We start from the raw sequence: 14879 nt of genomic DNA, 5'->3' as shown, positions 1-14879 counted from the left end.
CGACGCTTCCGGCGCGCGCCGCCGGCCTCAGAGCCCCGCCCCTCCCTCGGGCCCCGCCCCTCTCCCCTCACGGCTGCGGGAGGCGATGGCGGCGCCGCTGGTTTGTGTCAGACCCAGCCCAGACACAGCCTGCGCGCTTCTCTCCAAGCAAAATGAATAAAATGCTCCCTTCTCTCTAAGGGAAATGGATAAAATCACGCGGTTTTGCGCCCGCTGTGCGCAAATGTAACGATCCCTGTCTGCTTTCAGTAAATGCTCGTTACTAATGCCTTGCACCATATTCCCGTGAAATGTTGTGGAGCAAATACTCAAAACTGGAGCATGTACCAAATATGACACATGATTAGTGCAGTAAAAATGAATACATTTTCTTACATTCTGGCACTCTATCATCTTGCCCTCAGCTTTAAACTCTGACAGACGTGCACAAATTTTTACCCACTGCTCTTTATTTATAATCTCCTTTGGACTTGTTCTACTGCCTCCTCTATACTCAGTAATATCGTGACAGTGATGTAAAACTGAGACTATGACACTGCTACAACCTGGAGTGCCCAGCCCAGGCAGCAAGGATGGGATTTTAGGAGACCCTGAGGGGAAAATTTCCAGGGATTTTTATCAGGATAAAACAAATCAAATCCGTGTGGGTTTTGGTTTTTTTTTTTTTTTTTTTTCCATGTCAGATGGGAAGGCTGAGGTTTGCTGAGACTTAGGCTGCCCTACAAGGAGCATTGAGTTCCCTTAATCTCCGCTGGGTAAAACAGACAGGCTTAAGGACTTCACCCTGAAGTGAGGGAAAAATTAAAGGATGCAAAACATCACGTTCCTGAAGGGAATTTTCTAACTAAAAATAAAGCTAGCAAAGTAAAAGAGAGCAATTTAGATAAAATGCAACTTTTTAGCTACTATCCAGATGACAATCCTCACCATTCCAGATCCCAGGAAAGACAGCTGGCAGGAACTGCTCGCACTCCTCTGGATGTTTTATTTGCTCATTTGTTTTCCAGAAGATCATTTTTAACCATATTGCCCGTGTCTGTGACACTGCAGCAGAGAATGGCCATGGGATAAGGCAAATCCTGCCTCATGGCAGTGGACAATAAATCTTCCCACCCTGGAGCTTCCCAAGGACAGCAGCACCCCCCATAAAAATCATCCCTGGCTTATCCAAAACAACCCAAAAAAGGGCATCTTGAGCCTCAGGAGGTCAGCCTTAAATGCTGAGCAGCTTTTACTCCTTCTTTGAATTTTTGGAGGTTTCCTCGTGATTTATTTTGAGGAAACCAAGTACGGATATATGGACACGCATGCTTTGGTGATAAGTTTCTATTTACTGATTCCTTGCCAGCATTAAAATGTTTAATGGTCAAAGCTTAAATGGAAAGATGGAGCTGAGATATTTCTCTTGGCTGCTCGTCAGAAATAAAGAGGTTTCTGAGGAATGGATCTGATGGCAGGTCTCAGCAAGGGACAGGCAAAACCTCACACCTGCAGCTGGAGCCAGGAGCATCCTCAGAGCAACACCACCCTGGTTTATTGGGAAGAGGGAGCTCTTGGGATGAGCTGTGGATTTTCCTGCAAAGGAGTGGCAGGGGCAGAGCCTGCAGAATCTCCCGGCAGCAGTGGGGGACATTCATCAGGCTCCCTGGCAGGGAAAACTGACAAGCCTCACTGAGAGGGAATTAATGAAGGCAGGATTTTTTCCACCACCTCCTCTAAAATCTCATCAGTTCTGTGCTGGAACCTTCTAAAAAGGCAATGCTGGTAAAGTGGCACAGAAGGCCACTTTATTAAAAAATACATTAATGTTGGCTGTGTAACATTAACCACCCCCATGGGGTACCTCGCTTTCTTATTTTTGTGATTTTTCTACTGAAACTTGACTTTTTGGGGTGTGATACAAAACAGAGGAGAAACAGAAAAAATTACTACACTGCCAATGGAAGGTATTGCCTGGGCTTACCCACTGCTTGCTTCCCAAAGAGCGCTGGATTCCCGTGTTTCAGAGAGGGGACCAAACCACTCCCACAGTGAATAAATAAAATAAAAAACAGTAACTTCTTCCTTCCGCCAGAAGCTGAGGATGCACAAAGACAATGGGAGGCGCTCCAAGGGTGCAGGGGAGCGCCGGACTGCCCAGGGGCACGAGGATAGGGATCCCTAAAACACATTTTGGGGTGCAGAGGCAGCATTTGGGTGGGAGGCAGACGTACCTGGCAGCACCCTCAGTGAAGCCTGGATTCTTTCTCCCAGCGTTTCCCCACAGGATTCATCTCCCTCCTTCCTGTGGTGGCATCACGATGGGCAGCACTGCTTACTGTGGAGAGCAGCAGGAAACATTACAAAACCTTGATAAACTGGGGGGAAAAAGCCAGAGATAGGTGAGAGCAAAGAGGCAAAGAGAGGGGGAATACATCCCTGAAAATGGACTCTGTTGCCATAACTCATGCACAGGGATGGATTCCAAAAGAAAGGATAGTGATCAAACCCTCGCAAGGATCCTCCTGAAATGTTCCTCTCAAATACAGCTGCATCTTTTTGGGAATAAAAAAATGTCCTCCTGCAGCAGCCCGGGACAATTTTAATCCCCAAGGAACCGTTTTGGGGAGGGGGAGGAGCCTCAAAACCTGCAAGCCTTGCAACAGGTTTTGTTTGCGGAGGCAGGCGAATCTGGAATATTTGCTTATTCCTTTTATTGAACCTGCTGGCTGATTTGATTACTTGCCTGGAAACGCATGTGCAAATCGCTTTTCCAGCCTTTTGAGGGCACTGCCTTCCGCCGCGCCGTCTCCAGTGACTGATGCCAGCGCCTCGCTAATGCAATGTGCAGGAAGAGCCGGCGTTGGATGCCGACGCCGGTGCCCGGAGCTCAGCCGCGAATCCCTCCGTTCCTCAAATGCAAAACACTGCCGTCGGAAATGCCTCACCCCGAAAAAATGTGTTAGCTACAATTCAATCTCTCAGTTTAAGCAGGCTGAGGCACAGCCATTCCTCTGCCACGCACTTACCCGGATAGAAGGAGATGATGGAAAACTAGGGGGGGAAAAAGGGCATCAAATTGAAAAGCCCCGGGGAGATGAATGGGAGATAACGGAGAGAACAACATTTGCAGCCTGAAATGATTCCTCCTCCCAGGAAAATTTCCTTCTCGCCTCCCTGGGAAGCGCTCAGAGGAGAGCTGTGGTGCAGGCACCTCGGAGCAGGGATAAAGCTGATGGTAAGAATCCGAGCAGACAGTTAAGACTACACAAGTAAGCAAATTTATTTGGAGACAGAACAAATATCGTGGCAAACAACAATATGCAAATTCAGTTGAGAACAGGGGTAAATATCAGACTTTGTTTTCAAATCGATATAAAATATAGTCAGATTTCATTTTGTCCAAAAAGCAGCTCGCATCAGGGTGGGGGGTTGGAGGGGATGGCCCTGTTCACGCCATCCGAGCTGTGGGTCACCGGGAAAACCTCAGGCTAGGGAGGTGGCTCCTCTGCCAGGGAGATGAGCCATGCTGGGAGGAGATGGAGGCGCCTTTGGGACTCCACATTTCTACATCCTTTCTCTTCAAAAGCCAATTTTTGCCACAAAGCAAGGGGTGGGTTTATTCCCTCCACGACCCTCAGTGTCCACCCACCGATGTTTGGGTGGTGCAGTCATGAGGATCCCAGCTAATTTTTAGGGTTGGGCATCTTTGAAGACGCCTGCACCTCCTCTTCCTCACTGGCTCCTCCTGATGGATCAACCCCAGTGGCTGAGCCTGAAAAGCCAGCGAGGGAGCAGCTCACCTCGGATGCCAGAGGCGTGAACAGGACGAAATCCCCTCCCAGAGCCAAGGTGCTGGCGGGCTGCTTTCTAGAAAAACCATCCCAAAATAAACGCAGACATAGAAAACATTAGATTGTCAATGAGGCTTTGAAACAAATTCAAGTTTATCCTTAATTTTTCTCATATGTATGTGTGTGTGTGAGACTTCATACAAACAGACAAGAAAGACGTGGTGAACTTCAAGCTGGGGACGGGCGTGTGGTCAGTCAGCGTCCGCAGGAGCACCATCGGATACGGAGGAATTAGCACCAGAGAGTTTGGAGGACCTGACTGAGCACACGTGTCCCTGGGGGAAACGTGGGGAATGGGCAGTGGGGAGACATGGAACAGTCCATTAGAAACAATACAAGGCAATTCATGAGTTTTCATACAGTACAATACAGTCACTGATCAATTAACCCTTCAGTACAGTACATGACAAGTAACACTTTGCACCCTGTTAGCACTAGGAAAGGAGGGTTTGGGCTGGGGAGGGCTGGCCCGTGGGCTGTCCCTTCTGCCGCTGGATTTCAGGGACTGTGGATTGCTTCGGCTGCTTTCCCACCCCAGCTCGGACAGCCCGACCCCAGCCTGGCTCCCGGGGGGATGCACTGGTGGAGCACAACGCCACCAGTCCATCCACCCACAGCGAGGGCTGCACCCAAATCACAAAATCCCAGAATGGAGGGGACCCCAAAGATCATCTAATTCCACCCTCCCTGCCAAGGGCAGGGACACCTTTCACCAGACCAAGTTGCAAAATCGTCCCGGTTTGGCCACGGGGATGGAAGAGCCACCCCACTCTGCCCTGTGCCAGCCACAGAAGCGATGAGAAAACCTCCAGTGTGAGTTCCACCTGGCCAGTTCTGGTGCCAAAACACGCAGAACAGGGTTCAGAGGCTGCCTCCAGTCGGCCTCGAGCCAAACCTGCTGCTTCCCTCAGGCATAGTGAGAACAGGGTCCATTGGAAAAGTGCTAAATTACAGTACATTGGCATTTCCATATGTCAACTATTGAACAGCAAAACAGATTGTTTGAAAACAGAATCAGTATCGTACAGTAAGTTCACACTTAATTCTTCACCGTTTCTACACTTGTAACACATGCATTTTATTTCCATTAGTTTAATGCCAGTAGGACCAACATCCTCCAGAACAATGATCTAACATTAAACAAAACTTCCTAAGGAAAATATTAAGCATCACATAAAGTTTCAGGAAAAAAAACCTGTTAATTAGCATCACAAGGTACTCAGATTTACATTTAGGAGTTTTCATGCCATGACTTTAAAACACCTTTTGGCTAATATCCTGGGGGTGGGGGGAAACAAACCCAAAAAAACCCAAAAAACCCAAAAAACCAAACCAAACAAACAAAAAGGAATGTTTTGGGAAATAATATATTCCTCTATGTGAACACACACCCAGGGAGACAAGCACGAACATGCAGGCCAGTGCATGGGTGTGTGCACAATTTTGTTTTGATAAACTTGACTCATTTCAAGTGCATTTTCATGGGTCCAAAAAGACTTTCAAGGAAATGAACTCTAAACTACTGAAACAAATTAAAAAGTCTCTCTTGGAGGAACAGAAAAGGTTGGTGAAACATCGCCTGTGTGCTGTTACAATGCTTCCCATGAGCTATCTGAAAACCCAAACAACTAAAATTCCTTTTTTTCCACCTAAAAGGCCCTTCCAGAGCAAAGGGTGCTGTGCTAGGATTTGCATTCAGGCCTCAAGTGTGACAGGCAGGAGAAAATGCTTAATTCTGCCTTCCCAAAGGATGAGATGCCATCTCCAAGGGACAAAAAACTACACCCAAGCGGGAAAATAAGACAAAAAATACCTGTTCCACATCCCCCTTTCTCCCAAGCTTATTTCCAAGGACTCAATGAGACTGGGGGGAAATTTTCCAAATGGTTTGCCTTTATCCTGGTGACAATGAGCGGGATGTGGGCTCTGAGTCACCGAGGTCCTTTCAGAAGAGGCTGTTCCCTCAGCCACTATAATTTTGGGGGCTCAGACAGAGCAGCAGCATTGCCTGGTGCTATTTCTTTAAAGCTAAATTTGCAGGGATAAATTTGGGGTAAATTTCCACCCAAAATGTGGATTCTATTTTTTTTACATCCAGTGACAGAGGATGTAGGAGCATAATACTTGGGGTTGCTCAGGATTTGGGGGTTTTAACCATCTTGTGTTAAATATCCAAGCTCCTGAAGGTCTATTGAAGAAGGAAGCCAAGAAAACCAGCCACTAAAACTGGAGTTCTTTAGGAGAACTCCTCCATCTGTGCAAGAGGGAAACCCAACACACCCATTTCTTTTTGTTGCTGAAGGTTATTTCCATGATGGCCCCCTGCTAGCAGCAGTGGAGGAGAAGCCCTAATCCCCTTCTCTGCATTCACACCAATCATGCTGTGCTGGCAGGGTTTATCCATCAAGTGTCACCAGGGAGAGACTCCCAGCAGGGAGGATTGCCAGAGAAGGGTTTGGATTGACTGTGGGCTCCTCAGGGATGATGAGCAGTGGACACCCCGGCGGGAAGGGAACGCGGAGCTCGCACTCCCACCGTCATTTATCTGCTGGTGTGCACAACCCACAGGGGCTTTTGGAGAAGCAAAACCCCACCAGTTGGTTGGGAGTGGGTGGTTTGGGACATCAAAACCCAGATTAATCAGCATCCCAGGGATCACCATCCCATTTTGAATCCTAGAGATTTCTGACTATGTTTCCTACTAGCTCTACCCTGCTGTGTTCTTGCTAGCAAGGGAGCTCTGATCCCTGGCCTTCCATATGGAAATACCACAAGGAATTGAACAGGAATAGCACATCTGAACTGCCTCTGAACACGAGAGCTGATCAGCTCCTAACAACACTTTCCAAATTCAACAGCAAACCCCAGGGTTATTATGCTCCCTCTTCTAAATCATCTGTAATTCACTTTTACTTAAAAACACCTTTTGCAATTGGAGCCCACGACCAATCCCAACAGCACTTCCCGTGCAGGCACAGTGATGGTTTTTATTGCAATGGCTTGAGCACAGCCTTTGTTGGAACCAGGATCTCAGACTGGCTGGAACTGGGCTGTCCTCTGGACTCACCAGGGTCCTGCACCAGACACAAGAGCGTCTGCCCTGTGACTCTTGCTCCGCTCAGTCCCAGGGGTCAAGGAGATGATCTGGCACCATCCCAACCCCTTTTGAGACTTCTCCTGTATCTTTGGTGTTTTTAAAAGCCATGTGCTCAGGTCTCCGGGTGACCTTGAGGATTACAACAACCACCTCTGCCTGAACGTCAGTGATTTAGGGGTTGGTTCTGCTGTGTAAAATAAGCTTGGATGGGGAGATTCCCTACTATCAAGTTGCTAATGGTTATGCAATGGAAATCAGGCACCAGACAGCGGTCCAACACACCTCAGAATTTCTTTCTGATGGCCCCTACGTAATTAGCACTGCGCCTAGGAGGGGAAATAGATGGGGAAAAGAAGAGAGTTCAAAACCCAGTGCTAACAGTACGTACAAAAGTGCAGTGCTCAGTTTAGTCTGAAGCAAAGTGACTACTAGTACTTAAAGTGCTAGTCCCAACATCGGTTTGGTTCAGGGAACGCGGGGAGGGAGCCCCGGGGGGAAATTAAAAACAAACAGCACTGCAACTGCACATGCCACACCAAAAGTGCTTCAAATCACACCACTGCGGAGGGACAGCTTGTGAACACACACGAGCAAACGACTGACACCTTGTAGGTTACTATAAAGAACAGCTCCATTAACTCCATCACTACGAACCCGCTCGGGAAGCAAGTGGTCACAGCTCACAGAAAACAAAAGACGACCCCACTCCAAAACCAAGAGCCTTTAGGAACACTGACGAGCCTTTGCAACTAGGATACTCAAAGTCTAGCGAAAGCAGCCTTGCCCAGTGTCTGCAACAAGCTTGGCCGATGCTTATCATGCACTTTACAGAGGCAGACTGCCTCCTCTTACACGCTATCTTACAGCTTAGCCTATTTACCTATTTATTTGTGGTCTGCTTGGTTAATTGTAGCTTTCTGACCATGCATTAAGCTGGCTTGTTTCTCTTAACCACCCTACCAGTCAAAGGACAACGAATGTGAGGACGAGACGACGAAGGCGGTCTGGTAAACACTGATGTTATTAAGGGCCCGGCTTCATTTGTATGAAGAAAAAAGCTCCAGAGAAGGACTTTGGATCAGCACACTCCTGGAAAGAGACTGGGAAAGGAGGATTCACCCCAACAGATGACAGGCACTCCCCTTTCTCTCGGTAAACACACACTTCCCACCAACTGCCCCATCACCCAGCCCTAGCTTTACATTCGTGCTAGAAAAGCAAAGGCTCTGCTTGCTGAAACAGGGTGCACGAAATCTCAGAGGAAATCTCCCTGCTCAGGACTGTGCTAGTCCCAGTCCTCACCCTGGGCTGGAAGTGTCTCTTTGTTAGCAGGGATGTGCTCCAGCAGTGACCTCCTGCCCCCTTACCTTTGTGGGCTCAGCACTCACAAAATAGGCTGTTTTCTCCCAAAACAAGAGTGCCAAATGAGAACAGGGGAAAGCAGAACCTTCAGTTCTCACTATGTTTCAGCAGGCACCCCCAAAAAAGGTCACAGAACAGCAAAGTGGCTCCCCAGGCCCTGGATGCATTGCCACCAACTCTCCCAAGTGTTGCACAAGGCAACATCTGGCTGTGCAACACCTGGTGTGTCTGAGGTGGGGTGTGGATCTTAGGGAGAAAGCTCTTTTTAAGTCAAAAGTATGGACTTGCTGGAGCTGGCAGGATATGTTGGGGATGCTGCAGGTACAGCTGCAGACATGCTTCTCATCAGAGACCAAGCACTACGGAGATGGTTTTCCAGCAGCAGGGAACACTAATATCCCAGGAGTAAAAACAGAGCTACAAACTCAGGCCACTTATTTCCATTACTGCCAGAAAGATCTGGATTTAACACACCAAAAAGCAAGGTTGTGCATACAGGGATACAGATGTAGATCCACCTTTGCAGACATACAACTGGCAAGAAAGGAGCCTGGAAAAGATGTGGGAGCTGGAGGAGTGCAGTGTGCTCTGGGCAGTGAGGAGGGCAGTGAGGTGCACGGTGGGGAAATGTGACCATCTCAGCCCACCATCCACACAAGACACTTCTGGAATGCTACATCCATCCTTGCTGCTAAAGCAGCAGCTTTGGGAATGTAACAAGCATGTGGATGTGGCTGTGACCCTGCCACCCAGCAAGGAACAAGTCCATTGTGGGGGAAAAGTGTGCCAGCTTGCACACCATGGCATTCCCTAAGTGATGCTGGAGTCTTGCAGGATTAATTGGTGAGCAACTGACTGGGCAGAGAAGCATCCTCCAGGACAGTATTCAAGCCTGATCCTGGAATACAGGCACATCTCACCATGCACTGGGATCACTGGATTTGACTTTTATTTAGTGTTGACCTCAATGTTGAGACCAAACCCAAACACTGTAGGCGTGGACAATTACCAGCCTGAAAACCCCCGTGCCAAAATGACTCTTTTTCCAGGTCTTTTTATAACATGTTCTTTCCTATCTTCCGACTGAAAGGGTTTTTGGCAGATGATTTGGAAGTGGATAATAAATCTAATGCTAGGACACCGCGTCCAATTGCACTGTAATTTCCTGCACAGCTCTCACAAGGAAGTTTACGCCTCGTGCTGCATTTCTGCGGCTTTAGTTTCTCCTACGGATACACTGTCCTCCATGTGTGACACTCCTCGTAATTCTGCCTCCACCTGGACTGGCAACACTGTTAAATTTTTAAAAAGAAAAGCTATTACAGGCGTTTTTAGGAGAAAAAGCTGTCTGCTTGCCCATGACCTCACCTTTAACCCGAGCTCCGGAATTTAAAGGTGTTTATAAAATCCTGCTCCGGCTGCTGCGCTAGATTTTCATCTAAATATCCTCAGCAACTTTTGCAGTCTCCAAAAAACAACTGATTTGAAAGTTTATTAGGAGCAATCATTTCTTTTTGGAGGCTTTTGCTGCATTGAAGCCTGCAGATCTCTGTGTACTGGTTTCCAGTGGTGAATCAAGTGATTCCCAGACACAGCCTATTTCCAAGGAAAACACCATCCCAGACTGCTCGGTACCAGAGGCACTTCAGTGCAAACTGAAGATGCAGGGCCATTTTTAATTCTATGCTAATTATCGCAATAAAAACCAGATCCTGCAGCGGAAGACCCATTCTGGGAAGAAATAATCATCCATCTTTCAGAGCTGTAGCTGTGCTGCTCGAGAAGAAGCTTATTTACAAAATGGCAATCTCCAGAAAAAAGCTGTTATTGTTGCCTGACAAAGCCATATATTCTGATACCTTCTGGGGGGCTCTGTCTGGGAAATTCCTCTTGAAAACCAAAGGCTGCAAACCTCAAATATGGAGAAACCCCATCCTGTTCAACAAAAAACAGCTGTAGGGGTATTGCAACCCACCGTGACACAGAAATGATGCTTGGAGATCCCTGCTTTGAAATCCCTGCTTTCAGTTTAGAGCAGGAAAATCATATGACCTCTAAATTATTTATATGCGAAAAGATGCTTTTAATAAAAGCATCAATGGTGTATAAACAGAAATCAAATTCCTAAAGCAGACTTTGCACATTTTGTATGTTTACTTAAATGTGGATGAGAAACATCCTTTTTCCCCTCTGGACAAACAACATCCATCGTGCAGGATGGCATGAAAATGCCCTTTTTCAGTATGCAGGAAACACAAAAAGCCCAATAAAGCCATGAACCTGCCGAGTGGTTGTGAAAGGGATGAAGAAAACCCAACCAAGCAGCAGGACTGCAATCTGTTCCCTCTCCCCCACGTAGCGCCGCGGTCCCCGAAGAGGCTCCCACAGCAGATTGCACTGCCAGACAATCTCAGGGAGACGGGAACCTGCACTTGGGCCTCAGCCAAGCAAGACCCCCAGCGCCTCTCCCCTGCACTGCCAAGACACAAGCTTGCTCCAAGAGCTGCACCACCCATGGAAAGGGCTCTGCTCCACCTTCTCCGTGAGGCCTACATCCAGTATTCCCAGGCACGTTCCTGGGGAGCAGCACAGCAGCTCCGGTACGCGGCCCCGCCGTAAGGATGGAGCCTGAAGATGGGAACATTGGACCACAGGGACAGCATGTTGAAAGCAAAACATTTTATTACCATCGGTTAAGCTTCATAATGCACGCTTATGAGTAAGAGAGAGGTTATATGGAGATCACTTTGCTCCCTACCAACTGCAGCTTCTGGGATTAAATGCAGCAGCTGTTGAGCGGAGCGGAACGGGACCAGTGGAAAGAAAAGGAGAATAAAATACATTTGAAACGGTGGGGGGTAGCTTGGCAGAAAACAGGCCCCTGACTTGAAATTCAAAGAGAAAGGTTGATTTTCTTACTGCTGTACCAAAAGCCACGGCGTCCTGGACAACAGCTGGTGACCAAGCAGTGGTCTGGAAATGCACCCCTCTAACTCAATACCCACCTCAGCAACCACCATCTGGTACCAGCGCCACAGCTCCAACACAACACAGAAACACTGGAGTGGAACGCTTCTCCTTGGGGCCACGACACCTCTGCAGCCCACGGATCAAGCCCAGGATGCTGCAAAACCAGGAGCTCCTGCCTAATCACACCCCTGCTGGTGTCCACGGGAAACTTTGGTGGCCATGGACCACCAGAAGGGTGGATGACAACGGGGATCTATCCTGAATTCTGGATGGTTGGCTAGCTCAGCGGCAGCGCCCTGCAAGGCTCGCCTGGGGTTGACTCAGACGTGCGATTTTTCGCTTGTTTTCTGTCCGCTTCCATGAAATGTTTTTGACAGTAAATGCCAACCTGAGATGGTTTCTAAAGAACACGAGTTTCTTCCAGCAGAAATTGCCCCTTCAATCTAAGATCAAAAATCCAGTTATCTTTCCTAGAGGTCAGAGACCATAAAAAAGCTATTTTGGACCATCTGCTGAAGAGTCACTAACACACTTTACCAGCACCAGCTTTTTTAGTCCAAATCAGTTTACCTTCCAGCCAATCTTCCACAAGCAGCTTCAAATTGTATCAAACCCTATCCAGAGGAACACTCTGTTTTCCCCTTTCCCGATATTACTGCTCTCATTTCACAATAGTTTCTGCATTCAAACAGAATTCAAAGGAGAAAATGCCTGCGCTAGTGAAAGAGGACTCCACTTATTGCTAGCACAAAGCTACCGATTTTTCTTCTAGCAAACAAACCGCTTGGCTAGAAAGGTGGGAAGCTCTTGGAAGACTGAGAGCCTGGAGGAGGCTGGTTTTTAGGCTGAGGCAAGTGAAAAATCCCCATATTGTGGCCTCTTGCTTGTTTTGTTTTGCACAGCATCTTCGGCCTCGCTGAGAGGAAGAGGCCGGCGTGGGTTTTGAACAAGGACCTCAAGGGCTATTGCAACAGCTCAAAGGCTGCAGTGGGGAGGAGGAGGGTGACCTTCCCTCTGTGAAGAGCCTGAGGAGTGAGGTTTAGGGAGCTTATCCCAGCTTAGAAGGTGCCTCCTAAGAGCGGGAAAGAGGTGAGAAAAGCAACAGGTTAAACTTCAGCTTGATGCTGCAGCCAGGAGTTAAGTGGGCACCACTTCTGCCTCCAGCTCTGGACTGGGGGTTTTCTTGGGGTTCAACACATACCAGCACAAAGCACACACTGCCAAACAGACAGTTTTAAGCTCTTTTTGAAAGAAAAGTCTCTGTAATATGCCTTCACCAAGGTAACCCACAGTAAAAAGCTGGCAGCATCCATGAAAACGTTCATCAGGCAACTACAGCACCTCCCTCCTCTTTTTTTATTTCTTCTTTTAAAAATAAGACAGCTAGAAGGAACTTATCAGTGGTTAGCTCAAAGGGTTACCCCTGGCAGCGCTGAGGGATGACTGTGCTGACATCAGCAATAAATGCTGCTATGGAGAGGGGGCCGGGATGCAGCAGCATTACGTGCTCACTGCATGCTGGCACACACTCATCCCAGGACAGACATGCCTGTAGGCTCTCCAGAGAGGATGCACCAGGCAGGAGGTGAAAATCCCACAGGCAGAAAAGGAAGGACAGAAGAACTGGGCTCCTGTGGTATCCAGGATAAAGCTGCTGACACCTTCCCTCTGAGTTATCATGGGATACACAATACCTGTGGGTGGCAGTCCCTTGCCTAGCTCAGGTGTCTGCTGCCACTGTGACCCAGGTTCCGTGGGCAGGCTCTGGTGGCCCCTGCTCCTGGTGGCTCCCACTGCAGCAACCAGAGTCAGCACAGGACTGTAAGAGAGCAGACAGGAGCTTGGCAGAGGCACAGCTCTTATCTCCACATCTTCATGCCCGCTTTGCTGTGGGCACGCTCATCCCACGTGCCTGAATTTACTAACCCACATCAAACCCCTGGGTCGATTCCTAAACTGATTTGGCAGCATTTGCTATTACACACGCAGAGAAAAGCGGCTCTAATTACTCTGCACCCCATTTAAATATCCCGGGGAGAATGAAATCCTGGCACTGCTCAAAGAAACCAAATTGAGGTTACACATAACAAAGGATCCAGGCATGCCATTGAGCTGTGGTGGGAAGGAAGAGGCTGAGCTGAGAGCAGCACTTGCAGCAGATGCAGCAGAGCTCATCCCTGGGGAAGCTGTCAGACGTTGCCTACAAGCGAGATGGTGCGCGCCGGCTGCTCGGAGGAAGCAGCGAGTCTGCCACCAGCACAGGACCAAATCTGCCCCAGGTAATGGGCCCCTGCTCCACATGGCAGCCATCCCTGGGGAATGGCTGGCTGCATGGTGAAATAACTCCCCCAAGAATCTGCCCCAGCCTGGAGGTAACATCTGCCAGAGCCCCACCACTCATGCAACAGCTGCAGAAGCACGTGAGAGGTGCGGAACAGGATCCCTGGAATGGTTAAAGCCAAAACACTCCAAAACAGACACGGAGCAAAACAGCTGTCAGGGGAAAATATAACCAGCTCCACATCTTTTTGTCCTACATTGGCTGCAGCAATTAGCAAATGCATGGTGAGGGAGGGAACCAAGGCACATTCGGGCTTTGCACAACATTTCCAGAGGGATTCATAAGGAAAGCTTAAGAAAAAGATGCTGAGCTTCTAAGGAAAAAAAGAGCCCTGAAGCTAGGTCATGCCCAAGACATGAACTTGGTGATCCAACAGGGAAAAGGAACAACACAAGCAGGATCAGGCCCTGCTGGCAAAGTGAGAGGAGAATGTCCCTATGCACTCAGCCATATAAACACCTACAGGGGTTTCTGCCTGTGCTGCTTTAGTGACCTTGATGTTTTGAAACCAGATGGAGCAAGAAATAAAATGCCAGTTAAAGGATATACTCTGAGGTAAGAGGCACACAAGTTTGCTTCACCGTGTGAAACACAGTGCCTATTCTCAGCTTACACATTTCAGCCAAAAAAACTCTCTCCCTAATTTTACCAGGATGGGGAGATTATTAAAAATGCTTCAATTAAGGAACTTCATCACATGCTACAGGGATGTGCACATTAACTGAGTTGTTGAATCTAGGATAAATCCTACTGCCAAGAACTAGATCAAACCCTTGCCCTCTGTTCTTGGCTGTCAGCAGCCTCTGCTCACCCCTGCTGAGACATCTACCTGGGAAAAACACTTTTAAAAAAGTGCCACCAGCACAATGCTCCACTTTTCAAACACTTTGCCATGTTTACTGGAGTCTCAGGAGAGAGACCATCCTTGGAGGCAGCTCGGTTCCCTCACAAATTCCTGCTCTAGGCAGCCCTATAGAGATCTCAGAAGTGTTCAAACATCCAGAAGGAATGCACAAGCAGCTGCTGTGAAGACAACCCAAACAGAAAACACATCTGTTGACTGCCCACTGAGCTGCATTTACTCCAGGGCACTGCTCCTTCACCTCTCTCCCAAAGCCTAAGGTCTCCAACCTCAAATTCCCCCTGCCAGCTTCCTGGGGGAGGGAAGAGAGAGACACTCTTTTTTACATCAGGTACTTCCCAACCAGGCAGCAGCACAGCAACCTCCTCCATGCTCAAAGCAAAAATGACAATCTGCAAAACAGCAACAGGTCCG

Source organism: Erithacus rubecula (assembly GCF_903797595.1).
Source record: "Erithacus rubecula genome assembly, chromosome: 5".
NCBI classification, from domain to species: domain Eukaryota; kingdom Metazoa; phylum Chordata; class Aves; order Passeriformes; family Muscicapidae; genus Erithacus; species Erithacus rubecula.
Note: the sequence above shows the minus strand (reverse complement) of the source record.